Source organism: Nicotiana tomentosiformis, chromosome 3 (assembly GCF_000390325.3).
Source record: "Nicotiana tomentosiformis chromosome 3, ASM39032v3, whole genome shotgun sequence".
Lineage (NCBI taxonomy): Eukaryota > Viridiplantae > Streptophyta > Magnoliopsida > Solanales > Solanaceae > Nicotiana > Nicotiana tomentosiformis.
In genome coordinates this window covers 95,153,786-95,170,981 of record NC_090814.1, presented here as the reverse complement: position 1 = coordinate 95,170,981, position 17,196 = coordinate 95,153,786, and the positions used below count along the sequence as shown (strand labels likewise).

Sequence of the window (17,196 nt, the reverse complement as noted above, 5' to 3'; positions counted from 1 at the left end):
AATTTGTGCCAATTAGGAGCTCATTTTCAGATTTTAGTGGCCTAGCAAGACAAATGACCATTCTTCCCAACCCATTAGCCCACTATCCACTTAAATGCAAAATTAAATCTTGGCCACTCATTATATTTAATCCAATGGCCAATACTTACTCCCACCACCATATAAAAACCAAATTAACATCCAAAACCGTAACCTAACTCTTCCATTCTAAGGCAAAGCTGCACACACGCATAGGGAGGAAGAGGAACGGACAGAGAACAGAGGAGAAAAACCTAGCGCCGCATATCATCTTCCTCACAAAAGATCCCAACACCAGAAAAAATACATTGTTAAATAATTATCTTCTTCTTTGATTTTCTTTTCTTACATAGCCATGTAAACCACTGTTACCCATCACAAAAAGCCAAAGTTCCACCACTCATAAACACTATTTGACCAATAATACTCTCCCACCCACAACCATGTGAACTCTACTATTCCTCCAGCCTTGCCAGCTGCAACTACTGCAGATTTACTGTTTTCGTGTCAAAAGGGCATTAGATATTTTAAGGCTTCAATTTCTGCTTTAGTTCGAGCATTCCGGCAAGCTTCGAGGTCGTCGAAGGTCGTTGTTCGAGGTCTTTATTCAGTAGCATGTCGAGGTTTTCTCCAGTTCGAGGTTCCATTTTCTTGTCAAGGTTTCGGTACCAATCTTTGCTGTAAAAATCGAAATTTAGTCAAGTTGTCCTTGGTTTTCTCATTAATCAAATATTGAAGTTTTGCTGCAGAAGGTTCAATTCTTCTTCCCTTTCTTTTCCTTGTCTTTTATTCAGATGATATTTTGTGCTCTTGATTATTATTTGCAGGCCGTTTAGTTCTACCTTTTGTTTTGATGAATTTAATAGTTAATTTGAGTTTTGAGTTCTATCGCAATGCCTCATTAGGAGATTAAGGTTTTAAGGCTTTAGAATTAACAATCTGGTGATAGGAAAATTAAATTAACAGGTTAAATAGATTTATTGGTGGCTTGAGTAGTAAAACAAGTACTGGTGGGGTTGGGGCTTGGTAAATTTAAAAGAATTTGAATCTGAGATAAACATGGGTCGATAAAGTTCATATACATGCTTTAGGATTGGGTTTGGTCAAATAAATGGAACTAATTGTTAAGAAATGAGCATGCCATGAATTGTTTTATTTAGCTTTCCTTTATTTATTTTACTAATTTAACCGTTAGGAGCATGTTAGGCCGTCATCGCTTGGGTAGGCAAATCTTAGGTCATTTTTTTAATTTCTTTGACGAGGTGAGAGGTTGCTCCCTTTAGTTTATATTCAGGGGAATGCTCCATAAACTTTGTAAATATTTTATTCCGGGGCATGCCTCGTAGTGAATGTAATTGGAGGCCGTGATAGACTTCGTAGATGAGCATAGTATAGACCTTTAGTATTTTTCTCTTATTTTCTTTTATGTAGGTGGGGACAACCTTGAACCTTTTTGTGTTTATTTTCTTTCGTGTGCTTTTGCCTCAATTAGAATATTCTTCACAGCCAACTTGATCGAGTACGCAACCATACTAGTTACGGGACTTGGGGAATGCCTAATACTTTCCCCCCTAGTCAAGTGAACATCCTTATCTAGAATCTCTGGTGCAGACTATGTTTTAGAGTCTAAATGTGTTTTCAAAAGGAAAAAATATTTTTTAACGGTGACCTGGCACACCGAAATTAAATATCAGGTGGCGACTCTGAAAATCCTGTGAAACACATCTTTTGTCACTTTCTAATTGAAAACCCTTTTGAGCTTGAAAAATCACTTTTATCATTTTTAAAGAGGGTTAGTAAAGTGAAAAAGGGATGTGACAATACTCATTTATTTTTCTCTAATATTAGCCGTCCATTGGGTAATTAAATGATTAATTCCTTACCTCCAGTTTCGAACCCCGTTGGTTACATTTAGTCTACAACTCATAACATACCCAACCTCTTCGAACAATCCTTGACGTCAAGGATTAAGTATCAAAATATGGGAATTTGGCTTTGAGAAAATCTTAATCTTCACATGTGGCATCTTCAGGGGGCAAGTTGGACCACTGGACTAACACCTTCACAGTTTCTACGTTTCCTCTTCGAACCATCTGCCTTTGCAAAATTGCTACCGGCTTAACCAAGAATTGGCCTTCCTCACTGGTACTTGGTAATGCTGACTGAACCACCACCTTGTCACCCACTTTTTTCTTGAGCAAAGAGACATGGAATACTGGGTGTATTTTGGATTCCGAAGGCAATTCCAACTTGTAAGCAACCTTATTAATTCTTGAAATAACTCGGTAAGGGCCATAATACTTGCAACTAAGCTTCATATTTTTTCTCTAGGCAAGAGATGTCTGTCTATATGGTTGTAGCTTTAAATACACCATATTTTCCACCTGGAATTCTCTCAGTTCTTCTTCGATTAGCATACACTTTCATTCTTTCTTGTGCCTTCTGTAAGTTGTCTTGCAATAACTGTTGCATCTGCTGTTTCTTAATGATCATATCTTCCGCTGCATGTACTATATTATCCATAAGAGGTCCCATGGATAGATGGGGAGGTGAGTATCTATACAAGGCTTCAAAAGGGGTAATGGTAGTTGGTGTTATACCACCACTCTACTAGGTGTAGACAGCTAGCTACTGCTTCTACTGATTTGGCATGCTAGCAGTCATACACCTCAAGTAGTTCTCGATACATTTGTTCACCCTCTCAGTTTGCCCATTCGTTTGGGGGTAATAGGCTGAATTATATAGCAATTGAGTACCCACTTATTTGAACAAAGCTTGCCAGAAATTGCTCAGAAAAATTCTATCTCTGTCACTAACTATCGAATCAGGGACTCCATGCAAAGTGTGTACCCTTTTTCAGAATATTTCAGCCACATTAATTACAGTGAATGGATGAGATAAGGCTATGAAGTGAGCAAACTTTGTCATTCTGTCCACCACCACGAAGATCACTTCTTTCCCTTTGGTTTTTGGCATTTCTTCGATAACATCCATGCTAATGTGTCTCCATACTTGGTCCGGAATTGGAAGGGGGTGAAGCAAACCAGGGTATTTGTCATGACTAGATCGGTCGTTTTGAGTATTACAACCATGTTCCCCCATTTACTGCTCAATTTATTTTATAGTTATTAAATGACTTGCCGGGTAATTGGTGTGGGTTCGGTGAGGTTTTGGAATGAATTGGAACACTTAGTTCTAAGGTTTAAAGTTTAAGTTGAAATAGTTGACTGGGTGTTGACTATATATAAACAACCCCGGAATAGAATTTGATAATTTCAATAGCTCCGTATGGTGATTTTGAACTTAGGAGCGTGTCCGAAAAAGTATTTGGAAGTCCGTATTTAAATTAGGATTTAAATAGCTAAAATAGAAATTTAAATTTGAAATTTTGACCGGGGAGTTGACTTTTTGATATCAGGGCTGGAATCTGATTCTGGAAATTGAAATAGGTCTGTTGTGTCATTTATAACTTGTGTGAAAAATTTGAGGTCAATCGGACTTGATTTGATAGGTTTCGGCGTTGAATGTAGAAGTTAAAAATTCTTAGTTTCATTAGGCTTGAATTGGGGTATGATTCGTGGTTTTAGTATTGTTTGATGTGATTTGAGGTTTCGACTAAGTTTGTATGATATTTTAGGACTTGTTGATGTATTTGGTTGAAGTCTCGAGGGCCTCAGGTAGTTCCGGATGGTTAACAGATCAAAAATTCAACTTGAAGCATTGCTGGAACTGCTGCCTACTGGTGTGACCGCACCTGCAAAGCTTTTGATCGCAGGTGCGACGCCTCATGTTTGCACGAGCCATTGCAGAATCGGCCAAGAGTGGAACTGGGCAGTGCTCGCAGGAGCGAAAAATTGCCCGCACCTGCGAGGCCACAGGTGCGAAGGGAGGGGAGCAGAAGCGGAAAATGGTGAAGAAGCCGTGCAGCGCAGGTGTAGAATTTTATACGCAGATGCGGAGCCGCATTTGCATTTGGCTCACCGCAAAAGCGAAGACAACCTCATGGAAAGCCGCAAAAGCGGAGTTTTGGGTCACACCTGTGAGACCGCAGATGCGGCTAAGTGTGTCGCATTTGCGAAAAGCCCTGGACAGAATATATTCGAAGGGGTTTCGAGTTTTTGCCATTTTTGGACTTTCAAGCACGGTTTTTGGGGCTATTTTCAGAGATAATTCACAAAAAACTTAAGGTAAGTCACTTCTGACTATTTCTACTCCATAATATTGAATTATCATCGAATAATCCGATTAGAATATGTGTTTTGAGGTGTAAATCGGGAATTTGGACCTAGGGATTCGGAAATATGATTTGATGATTTGGAGGTCGAGTTGATGTTAGAATTTGGTAAAATTTATATGGTTATACTCGTGGTTGAATGGGCATTCATATTTTATAACTTTTGTCGTGTTCCGAAACATGGGCCCCACAAGTGATTTTTGAGTTAAATTTCATATTTTGTTGAAAAATTAGTATTTTAATATGGAATAAATTCCTATAATTTGTATTGACTGAATCGTATTAATTATGACTAGATACGAGGCTTTCGGAGACCAATTCGTTAGGCAAAGGCATAGCAAAGTAAAGAATTACATGGTTTGAGGTAAGTAATACTTCTAAATTTGGTTCTGAGGGTATGAATCCCCGAATTTGGCATTATATTAATTGTTTGGAGGTGACGCGCACGATATGTGACGAGTGTGTGGACGTAAACCATGGAAATTATGACTTGAATAAATTATGTAAAGTTGTAAAATTAAAGAATCATGTTTTTATTCGCATATTCTCCACGTGTTAAGAAATTGAGCTGAAACTCATATTAAAGATCATGATTAGGCTTACGAGCCGATATTTTTGGGACCCACAGGGTCGTGTTGCTGTTGAATTTAATTGTTTTAAAATGTATATTTCATACTCAGTCATGTTCATCCATTGTAAGGATATTTATGGGATCGGGGTTGCCCGCCTGCATCAGGCCATATTGGCTTTATATATATTGTTATTATATGGAATGTGACTGCCCGCCTGCAGTAGACCTTATAGGATTATTATTATATATATCGGGGTTGCCTGCTTGCAGAAAGCCATATCGGCTTTATATCACGCTTGGGCTGAAGGAACCCCTCCGGAGTCTGTACATACCCCAATAGGCATAAATGATTATATATTCAGGATGGACTTCCCAGGGCATGGACTTGCCTTACTTATTTATATTGTGATGAATTTTCCTCGACATGGATCTTGTCTGTATCATTTATATTTGGGGATAAATTTCCCAAGGTTGGATTGGCCTCATACGGTACTGAGTGACTAACTGTCAGTCGATACGTATATATACGGGATGAAAAATCCCTGGGCTAGATTGGCCATAAACAGTGCCAAGTGACCGAATGATTAGTGACAAGTAGTACATTGGGTCTTTCCACTGAGATGTCATATTTATCATATCATGCAATATTGATCTATTTTGCTTGTGCTGAGTTTAACTGTTGAACTTGAAAGCATGCCTACATTTCTGTACCATTATTTATATACTAGACTGTACCTACGGAGCTCGTCACTACTTTTAGCCTAGAGGTTAGTCTTGTTACGTATTGAGTTGGTTGTACTCATACTACACTCTGCACCTCGTGTGCAGATCCAGGTGCTTTCGGACACGGTGACTGTTAGATTTCAGATTGTTGTCAATTGGAGACTATTAAGGTAGATGTCTGGCGTCCGCTAACCTTGTGTCACGCCCCGAACCTAGGGGCGAGACCGGCACCTGGTGCCTCACCTAACCTAGCGTACCAAATTGCGACTAAGGGACTCTAAACATATAATGTCATAATTTGGCCATGGGGCCACATTGCTAGCCAATTTGCGAAGCAAAATATAAAACTGAATGGAAACTAGCGCTGACTAAACATCAATATAAAGTTGAGCCGACAAGGTCATCATAATTACTACAACTGACAAACCACCAAAATATACATACTAGGTCTACAAGCCCAACCTACTGCACTAACTGACAGGATATGTCTACATGCCTCTGCTAATGGATGTATTGTGATCGGAACAAGGCCCCGACCTACCCATAACATATATACATATATATAGAAGATGTACACGAAAACCTAGACCCTATAACTCCGAAGGACGTGGAGCTTACCGATCATGCTGAACTCTAGAAACACCTACTGAGGATGTTTACCCGTCTGTCTATCTGAACCTGCACGCATGAAATGCAGCGTCCCCGGAAAAGGGATGTCAGTACAAAATAATGTACCGAGTATATAAGGCAATAACATAATTGAAAGCTGAAACTGAACTGATAATATAATAACTGAAAGTAACTGGGAGTCAAAGATGATCTGTAGATATACTTACCTACTGATACTGACTCAACTCCTTCAATATAGTAAGTAAAATAAATGTACGGCCCTATAAGGCTCGGTACGTATAACTGCTCGGCCGTAGTAGGCTCGCTTATAGGCGCTCGACCATACTAGGCTCTGCATCTCGACCATCTTGGGATCGCTTATAGGTGCTCGGGCACAATAGGCTCGGTATATAACTTATCATCTGATTAGAGGTTGCCCAATAGGGGCCTTCCCACCGATTATAGCTCGATGGTGGTGAAAATACTGTAATACTGTATATATATATATATATATATATATATATATATATATATATATATATATACACACACACACACACACACACACACACACACACACACACACACACCCACCCTCTGCTCTCTTGACTGGAAGAAGACAATACTCAATTAAATATAAAGTCTCGATAAGGGATAATACTGTAACTTATGAGACTAGAATAATGTGAATAAATTCATGAATACAAACTTCTCTTTATGTCTCGTTATCAAACATATGTAGTTACGGGATCATGCCAAAATGAAGGAAAGGTTTAGCCTTAACATACCTTATCACAATCTTTCCAATCACCAATTTGAACTCGCCTCTTCTCGCCTTAATTTAAAACAACGATAATAATACTATCATTAAGTTACGAAAGGTACAACTATCACACAACGAACGACAAGCTTATTTTGTATTGAAACGAACAGCATCTTCCCTATAATCCTTACTTCCTCCAAATTCAAGATAACACCAAAAAAAACAATAAGAACATATATACATTATTTTCTAACCTTATTTACACCACAAAATACTACAAAATAGCCCAACACCCCCAATCTCTTCATACACAAAATGACTATCGTAGTAGTGTCAACAACCCGAAACTGTTACGACGAACGGCCAGCCCAATATCCTGCATTTATGTGGTGTTATCCACACCATTCCTCTTCCAAAACTCCACAAAACAATAGTAAAACACGCAGCCCAACAACAACACCAAACAGTCCCCAAAACAGTCCACAAAATAGTCTGCTACAAGTAAATAACTCGAACTCACGGCTTCCGATCACCGTCCCATAAGTTCTTACAAATATAGAACAACTTACTATGCATCTAAAGAAGAAAAAAATGGATGAAAGAGAGCAGTAAACTTACCTTATTTGTTGGATAACTCTACTCCTATCTTGGTTCTTCAAACTCTAGACTTTACCTCCAATTGGAACTTAAAAGGGGGAGAAAATTAATTGGGATTTGTGGGAAATTTTTTTGGGGGGATTTTTGCATAGATTAAGTCTGGTTATTTTGCCCTATTATCAGTCTAATATATGAAAGGGATAGGCTTTTAAAAAGGCCTCTTTGTACGACCCGAACTGACCTATTTTTGGACGACCTGAACTGGCCCATTTTTGGATTCTCGTTTAAGTAAGCAGGTGACAGTCTGCGTAGTCTCGCAAAAATGCCCATATCTATCTACTCCAATATCGTATTGACAAACGGTTTAATGCGTTAGAAAATAAACTCATAGATATTTAATGTGATGTGTGTAACACTCCATAACTCTAAGTATATTGGGAGAAAATTGCAGTTACATTTAACCCAAAGTTTCAGTAAAACTTATTAACGTAACTTGTGATGACTTTCATCGACTTTTGTTCTACCACTCGCTTGACTTCAAAACATAACACACGACTATAATACGACTACCATAACTCATAACATAACCTCCTTATCATGTTAAATATCCTAGTCTCACCCCAAAAGTACATGCTATAATATTCCCAACTTGTCGACTTTCGACAAAATATTATTTTCTTCAATCCCTTTAGCTTCTAAACCTTCCAATCCTCTTTGTACTTGTTGTTCATGATCTTCAGTATTTGTAACTCCGAGGTAACATGATTAACTTACTTTATATATTTTCAAAGATGATTTCATTTTTTTTGGTCCTACATTAATTTACTCACGATGCATTTTTACTTACGAAAATATATGGTGTAACATCATTCTCCCCTTGGGAACATTCGTCCTCGAATGTTTACTCTTAGAGACTTTGAAAATTGTTTTCCAGAACCTCCTCCGTACACTAGACTAAAACCAACCTGCATGAAGCCACAAAACATACTATGCATGCCACACATGGTCAATGTCTATAAATAGCAACACTTTGCCTCACACTGAAAGTCAAGAAATAAGAGCTTACTTGATGACCTACTAGCCTGAATAGAGTTATACTGTAGCATCCCATCTCGAGCCATATCTTCCGTTTGAAATAGGTGGGGGTATTTAGACTTCATTTATTCCTCCGCTTCCCACGTCATCTCTCCCACATTCTTGCTTCTCCATAAAACCTTCACGGAAGCTACCTCCTTATTTCGTAGCTTGCGAATTTGTCGGTCTAGGATGGAAACTGGGATTTCCTCGTATGACAAGTCCTTCATAATCTATACACCATTTGTGGGCACTACTCTGGTAGGATCGCCAATGCACTTCGGTAGCATAGTTACGTGAAAAACCAGATGGACTGACTCTAATTTTGAGGGCAATTCTAATTCATAAGCTACTTGGCCCACTCTCCGAATGATCCTATAAGGCCCAATATATCGTGGGCTAAGCTTTCCTTTCTTTCCAAAACTCATCACGCTCTTCATAGGGGATACCTTTAAGAATACCCAGTCATTAACCCCAAACTCTAAGTCTCGTCGCCGCACGTCAGAATATGACTTCTGACGACTCTGAGCTGTCAACAGCCGCTCCCGGATAAGCTTTACTTTCTCTATGGCTTGCTGAACTAGATCTGGCCCTTGTAACCCATATTCTCCAACATCAAACCACCCTATAGGAGATCTGCACTTACGCCCATACAAAGCTTCGTACAGAGCCATCTGGATACTGGAGTGGTAACTGTTATTATATGCAAACTCGACAAGAGGTAGATATTCATCCCAACTTCTTTTAAAATCCAACACACATGCTCGTAACATATCCTCGAGCGTCTGAATTATGCGCTCGGCTTGTCCATCAGTCTGTGGATGAAAAGCTGTACTGAGATTCACCTGAGTCCCTAGACCTCTCTGAAATGACCTCCAAAATATGATGTAAACTGGGCCCCACGGTCAGATATAATAGATAATGGTACTCCGTGTAGCCGCACTATCTCCTTAATATATAACTTTGCATAATCTTCTGCTGTATATGTAGATCTGACCGGTAGGAAATGAGCTGATTTTGTGAGCCTATCGACTATCACCCATATAGAATCGAACTTACGATGAGAGCGAGGTAAACCCGTGACAAAGTCCATGTTTATTGCCTCCCATTTCCATGTCGGGATCTCTATAGTCTGCATTAGCCCTCCGAGCTTCTGATGCCCTGCCTTCACCTGCTGGCAACTAGGACACTGGGGCGACAAACTCAGCAATGTTCTTCTTCATATCGTTCTACAAGCATACATCCTTAATGTCATGATATATCTTCGTCGACCCAGGATGAATGGAGTACCACGAATAATGTGCCTCTGACATAATCTTGTCTTGTAGCCCTGCTTCATCTGGAACACACAGACGACCCCTGTATCAGGGAACCCCATCTCCCTTGAGCTCTAACAACGGCTTCTTCTGCTGTGGAACTTGCTCTCTGAACTCGGCCAACTCTGGGTCCTCGTACTGCCTTTCCTTGACTTCAGCTATGAGAGATGATTTTGCAGTGTTTTGGAGTACAACTCCACTATCGTCAGAATCTACTAACCGAACCCCCAAACAAGCCAATTGATTAATCTCTCTGGTTAACTGTCTTTTATAGGCCTCTACATGTGCTAAGCTACCCATAGATCGACGACTTAAGGCATCTGCTACGATATTAGCTTTACCTGGATGGTAGAGAATGTTAACATCGTAATCTTTCAATAACTCAATCCATCGCCTCTGTCGCAAATTCAACTCTTTTTGCTTGAAGATATATTACAGGCTTTTATGATTTGTAAATACATCAACATGAACACCATATAAATAATGCCACCATATTTTAAGTGCATGGACAACTGCATCTAACTCAAGGTCGTGGGTTGGATAATTCTTCTCGTGCTTCCTTAACTGCCTTGAAATGTGCGCAATTACCTTCCCATGTTGCATCAGGACACATCCTAACCCAACACCTGAGGCATCACAATACACAGCATAACCCTCTAGACCCTTTGGAAGTGTTAGAACTGGCGCTAAGGTCAACTTGTTCTTAAGCTCTTGGAAACTCCACTCACAAGCCTCCATCCACTGAAACTTAGTTTCTTTCTGCGTCAACTTCATCAATGGTGCGGAAAGGGAAGAAAAACAATCTACAAACCTCCGGTAGTATCCTGCTAATCCTAGAAAGCTATGAACCTCTGTCGGAGTGGTAGGTCTAGGCCAAGATTTCACGGCCTCAATCTTCTGAGCGTCTACCTTTATACCTTCATCGGATACAATATGCCCCAAGAATGCTACAGACTTCAACCACAACTCACATTTAGAAAACTTAGCATACAACTTACGATCACATGGGGTTTGAAGTACCACTCACAGGTGGTCCGCATGCTCATCCTCTGAACTTGAATAAACCAGACTATCATCAATAAATACTATCACGACCAGATCTAAAAATGGCCGGAATAGGCTATTCATCAAATCCATAAATACGGCGGGTGCATTTGTCAACCTAAAAGACATGACAAGGAGCTCGAAGTAGCCATATCGGGTCCTGAAGGCTGTCTTCAAAATATCTTTCTCCCGGACTCTGACCTGGTGGTATCCTAACCTCAAATCTATCTTTGAAAAGAATCTAGCTCCCTGAAACTGATCAAATCGATCCTTGTAAGTGGATACTTATTCTTAATAGTTACCTTGTTCAGCTTCTTATAATCGATACACATCCTCAGCGAGCCATCTTTCTTCCTCACAAACAGTACCGGTGCACCCCAAGGTGAAGTACTGGGCCTGATGAAACCTTTCTCTAGCAAATCTTTTAACTGCTCCTTCAACTCCTTCAATTCGGCATGTGCCATTCTATACGGATGGATGGATATTGGTTGAGTTCCTGGAAGCAAATCGATGGTAAAATCAATCTCTCGCTCTGGAGGAATACCTGGAAGCTCATCTGGAAACATATCTGCATACTCTTTGACTACGGGAATAGACTGAAGTGTAAGTATCTCAACATCTGCGTCTCTAACCCGCACCATATGATAAATGCACCCTTTTACGATATTTTTCCTCGCCTTCAGATAGGAAATAAACCTACCTCTAGGTGTCACTGTATTACCTACACATTCAAGAACTGGCTTACCCGGAAAATGAAATCTGGCTGCCTTTGTTTGGCAATCAACTGCGGCATAGCAAGCTGCTAACCAGTCCATGCCCATGATAGCATAAAAATCCATCATCTCTAGCTTAACTAGGTCAGCTAAGGTCTGACGACTACAAACTGTCACCGTTCAACCTCGATAAACCCGTCTAGCAATAATCGGTTCTTCGACCGGTGTAGATACCAAAAAAGTATCACTTAGTATTTCAGGCACTATACCAAACTTCCCCGCGACAAATGGGGTAATATATGATAAAGTAGATCCTGGGTCTCTGAAGGCATAAGCATTGTGAGAGCAAATGGTCAATATACCTATCACAATGTCTGGTGAAGACTCCTGGTCCTGTCGACTCGCTAAAGTATAGATACTGTTATGATTAACACCTGAACTGGAACCTCTACCTCTGCCTCGACCCCTACCAGCCGAAGACTAAGACTCGCGCCCTGAAGGATGCACGGGCATAGATGATCATGTTGCTGAGCTTGCTGGTTGTGCCATACCCCCATAATCTCTATTTGGGCAATCTCGCATCATATGCCCTGGACGCCCACATGTATAACAAGCATCAAAACCTGCTCGGCATTGGCCTAAGTGTCCTCTACCACAGATGTCACACTGCGGCGGAAATAATCATGTATACCTTGAACCTCGCTGTCGCTGCAAACTCGACAACCGTGAGCTCTCACCTTGGTCCTAACTGAGTATAGCGGTCATACCTGTAACTCTGTAACTAAGGTGGCGGAGGCCTAGGTGGCCGTCCGAAGTACTGGGGCCTATAACTTCCCTGAGACTGCTCTTGAGACCTGGGAAATCTCATCCTCTTACGCTGCCCTTGCTTAATCCTCTCTGTACTCTACTGCCGACGCCTACCCCTTTCTATATTCTGAGCGAATGCCTAAATCTGAGAGATATCCATACTATCCTATAATACAGCGGTGGCATATGCCTCGGTTAACTCTGGGGATAACCCTGCTATAAACCTGTGGATCATGTCCCGCATAGTGGCAACTATGAATGGTGCATATCTAGACAATGAGTCAAAACAGAGACAATACTCTCGAACACTCATATTGCCCTGCTTGAGGGCTAGAAACTGATAGACCCGAGCCTCTCAGATCTCCCGCGGTAAGTACTAGTCAAGGAAGGCATCTAAAAAATTATCCCAACTAGCTGGAGGTGCATCACGTGCCCCTGACCTCTCTCATCCCTCGTACCAAAGGATGGCTATATCTCGGAGTCGAAAAGCTGCTAGCTCAACTGCCTCTTTCTTTGTGGCATGCATAACCCGAAAGATCCTATAAAGCTGATCTATGAAATCCTGCGGGTCCTCCCTCTGATCTATCCCCGTGAACTCTGGGGGACACAAAGTAATAAATTCTCGGACCCTTGAAATCCTAGACCCCTCAGAAGATCCTGCACTAGCTGATGCCCTAGCTTGTTGTTGGGTAGCTACCAACTGTGTTGATAAATGTACCGCACTCCTCAAGTCCTGATCTGATGGAAGTGGAGGGGGAACTGGGTGTGCGGTATCCCTAGGAATCTCCTCAGGTGGTTGAGGAGCCGGTAATGATTGAGAAGGGGTCTCGCCCTGGGCCTTAGACTGGAACCCATTTACTGGGGGTACCCTGCTAGTCACCGTCATCTGTGTATTCAAACACCAACACGTAAGTTTAACTCAAATTTCCTATAACTCGATTTTACATAACGATTTAGATTTGAAAGGAGGGTAACCAACTCCTAAATTCCCTGTAGTTCCCTGCTTATATAATATGGTGCACAACATATCTATAAACAAGACCCTACTAGACACGACTTGTAGATTCCCTAGAACAGAACTACTCTAATACCAAGTTTGTCACGCCCTAAACCTAGGGGCGAGACCGGCACCCAGTGCCTCACCTAACCTAGTGTACCAAATTGCGACTAAGGGACTCTAAACATATAATGTCATAATTTGGCCGTAGGGCCACATTGCAAGCCAATTTGCGAAGCAAAATATAAAACTAAATGGAAACTAGCACTCACTAAACATCAATATAAAGTAGGGCCGACAAGGCCATCATAACTACTACAACTGACAAACCACCAAAATATACATACTAGGCCTACAAGCCCAACCTACTACACTAACTGACAAGATATGTCTACAAGCCTTTACTAATGGATGTATTGTGATCGGAACAGGGGCCCGACCTACCCATAATATATATATATATATATATATACACACACACACATATAGAAGATGTACACGAAAACCTAGAGCCAATAACTCCGAAGGACGTGGAGCTTACCGATCAGGCTGAACTCTGAAAACACCTACTGAGGATGTCTACCCGTCTGTCTATCTGAACCTGCACGCATGAAATACAACGTCCCTAGAAAAGGGACGTCACTACAAAATAATGTAGAGAGTATATAAGGTAATAACATAACTGAAAGCTGAAACTGAACTGATAATATAATAACTTAAAATAACTGGGAGTCAAAGATGATCTGTAGATATACTTACCTGCTGATACTGATTCAACTCCTTCAATATAGTAAGTAAAATAAATGTCTGGTCCTATAAGGCTTGGTACGTGTAACTGCTCGGCCGTAGTAGGCTCGCTGATAGGCACTCGGCCATACTAGGCTCTGTATCTCGACCATCTTGGGATCGCTCATAGGTGCTCGACCACAGTAGGCTCGGTATATAACTTACCATCTGATCAGATGTTTCCCAATAGGGGCCTGCCCACCGATTATAGCTCGATGGTGGTGAAAATACTGTAATACAGTATATATACATAGACCCTATGCTCTTGACTGGAAGAAGTCAATACTCAAATTGAATATAAAGTCTCGATAAGGGATAATACTGTAACTTATGAGACTAGAATAATGTGAATAAATTCATGAATACGAACTTCTCTTTATGTCTCGTTATCAAACATATGTAGTTACGGGATCATGCCAAAATGAAGGAAAGGTTTAGCCTTAACATACCTTATCAAAATCTTTTCAATCACCAAGTTGAACTTGCCTCTTCTCGCCTTAATCTAAAACAACGATAATAATACTATCATTAAGTTACGAAAGGTACAACTATCGCACAACGAACGACAAGCTTATTTTATATTGAAACAGACAGCATCTCCCCTATAATCCGTACTTCCTCCAAATTCACGATAACACCAACACCAAAAACAACAATAACAACATATATACATTATTTTCCAACCTTATTTACACCACAAAATACTACAAAACAGCCCAACACCCCCAATCTCTTCATACACAAAATGACCACCGTATTAGTGTCAACAACCCGAAACTGTTACGATGAACGGCCAGCCCATCATCCTGCATTTATGTGGTGTTTCTCCACACCCTTCCTCCTCCAAAACTCCACAAAATAATAGTAAAACACGCAGACCAACAGCAACACCAAACAGTCCACAAAATAGTCCGCTACAAGTGAATAACTCGAACTCACGGCTTCCGATCACCGTCCCGTGAGTTCTTACAAATATAGAACAACTTACTATCCATCTAAAGCAGAAAAAAATGGATGAAAGAGAGAAGTAAACTTACCTTATTTGTTGGATAACTCCTGCTTTACCTCCAATTAGAACTTGAAAGGGGAAGAAAATCAATTGGGGTTTGTGGGAAATATTTGGGGGGATTTTTGCAAAGATTAAGTCTGGTTATTTTGCCCTATTATCAGTCTAATATATGAAGGGGATAGGCCTTTAAAAAGGCCTCTTTGTACGACCCGAACTGACCCATTTCTGGACGAACTGGCCCATTTTTGGATTCTCGTTTAAGCAAGTAGGTGACAGTCTGCGCAGTCTCGCAAAAATGCCCATATCTCTCTACTCCGATATCGTATTGATAAACGGTTTAATGCATTAGAAAATAGACTCATAGATATTTAATTTGATGTGTGTAACACTCCATAACTCTAAGTATATTGGGAGAAAATTGTAGTTACATTTAACCTAAAGTTTCAGTAAAACTTATTAACGTAACTTGTGATGACTTTCATCGACTTTTGTTCTACCACTCGCTTGACTTCAAAATATAATACACGACTATCATAAGACTACCATAACTCATAACATAACCTCCTTATCATGTTAAATACCCTAGTCTCACCCCAAAAGTACATGCTATAACATTCCCAACTTGTCGACTTTCGACAAAATATTATTTTCTTCAATTCCTTTAGCTTCTGAACCTTCCAACCCTCTTTGTACTTGTTGTTCATGATCTTCAATATTTGTAACTCCGAGGTAACATGATTAACTTACTTTACATATTTTCAAAGATGATTTCATTTTTTTGGTCCTATATTAATTTGCTCACGATGCATTTTTACTTACGAAAATATAGGGTGTAACACCTTGATTCTCTTTCTTTTAGTTATTATACTGTTCTATACTTTCAGACTGTTTTGTTTTATCAGTCAGACATTTTATTTATTTAGATGCTTATGTACTCAGTAATACCGGGTTTTGGGAGTATTTTGTATTTGTAATTGTGAAGCTTTCTATTGAATTCAAGTATTATGTTTTCAAACTTAAAGGATATTGTGTTTTATTGAGGTTGTCGGCTTTTCTAGTATTGAGATACGCATCAGCATGACAGGTGAGATTTTGGGTCGTGACAGTAAAACATCCGAGAAAGACTTTTCAATATTCCTAGTTGTCTAGAATGACCTCCAACCGGAGAGTCATGAAAGATCTGAATGAGGTCCTGCATCAGTCCTCCTATTGCTCTAATATAAATCTTGCCCTTTCTTCTCAAGACTCCAGATGTATAGTGACATAACTCGGGACCTTGCAGATCAACTGAGAGTTGAGTAATCAAGTCTGATACCTAAGCATCTCCTTCATAGCTGGCACTGACCTCTTGCATCCTTATTGGTACTGTCACACTAATAGCTTGAAGATGTGCAGTTTGTGATGAGTCTTGTGCAGTGACTATCCCTTCATGTTGCCTTGAAAGTTCATCAACTTCCCTGTTTTCTACTACTTTTTTGTACTGGACTTCGTAGTCTAAACCAAGTAGCTTTGTAAGCCCTTTTTGTTGAATAGTTGAGGTTACCTTTTGCTCCAGCAGGCACTTCAAATTGTGATGGTCAATCCTTATCACAAAGTACTTGTACTGCAAATAATGTCTCTTTTTCAGTAGCATTTAATAAAGTCATGTATTCCTTCTCATGTATGGATTTGTCCATGTGTTTTGGTGCCAAAACCTTGCTAAAGTAGGCTACAGATCTTCCCCTTTGCATGAGCAAAACCCCTAGTCTAGAGCGACTAGCATCAGTTTCTACGACAAATTCTAGTTTGGTAATGCTAGTACATATGTGTTAGTCATGGCACTTTTGAGTGCTCTGAATGCCTTTTCAGCTTCTTCATTCCACCTGAAAGCATCTTTTTTAAGCAATTCAGTAAAGGCCAGCAAATACTCCCATAATTGGCCACATATTTTCTGTA

At 40.2% G+C, this 17,196-nt stretch overlaps 1 long non-coding RNA gene across 3 annotated transcripts; it reads left to right on the top strand.

Moving 5' to 3' along the window:
- Window positions 1-190: 190 nt before the first annotated feature.
- LOC138907111 (uncharacterized) lies at window positions 191-16,924 on the top strand. Of its 3 annotated transcripts, none has more exons than XR_011414856.1 (3): window positions 191-770; window positions 4,549-4,616; window positions 16,544-16,924. It is a non-coding gene; the product is annotated as an uncharacterized lncRNA (long non-coding RNA). The 3 variants fall into 3 exon arrangements; XR_011414855.1 differs by having other exon boundaries at window positions 16,506-16,924; XR_011414854.1 differs by lacking the exon at window positions 16,544-16,924 and having other exon boundaries at window positions 4,549-5,000.
- The last annotated feature ends 272 nt before the right edge of the window (window positions 16,925-17,196 follow it).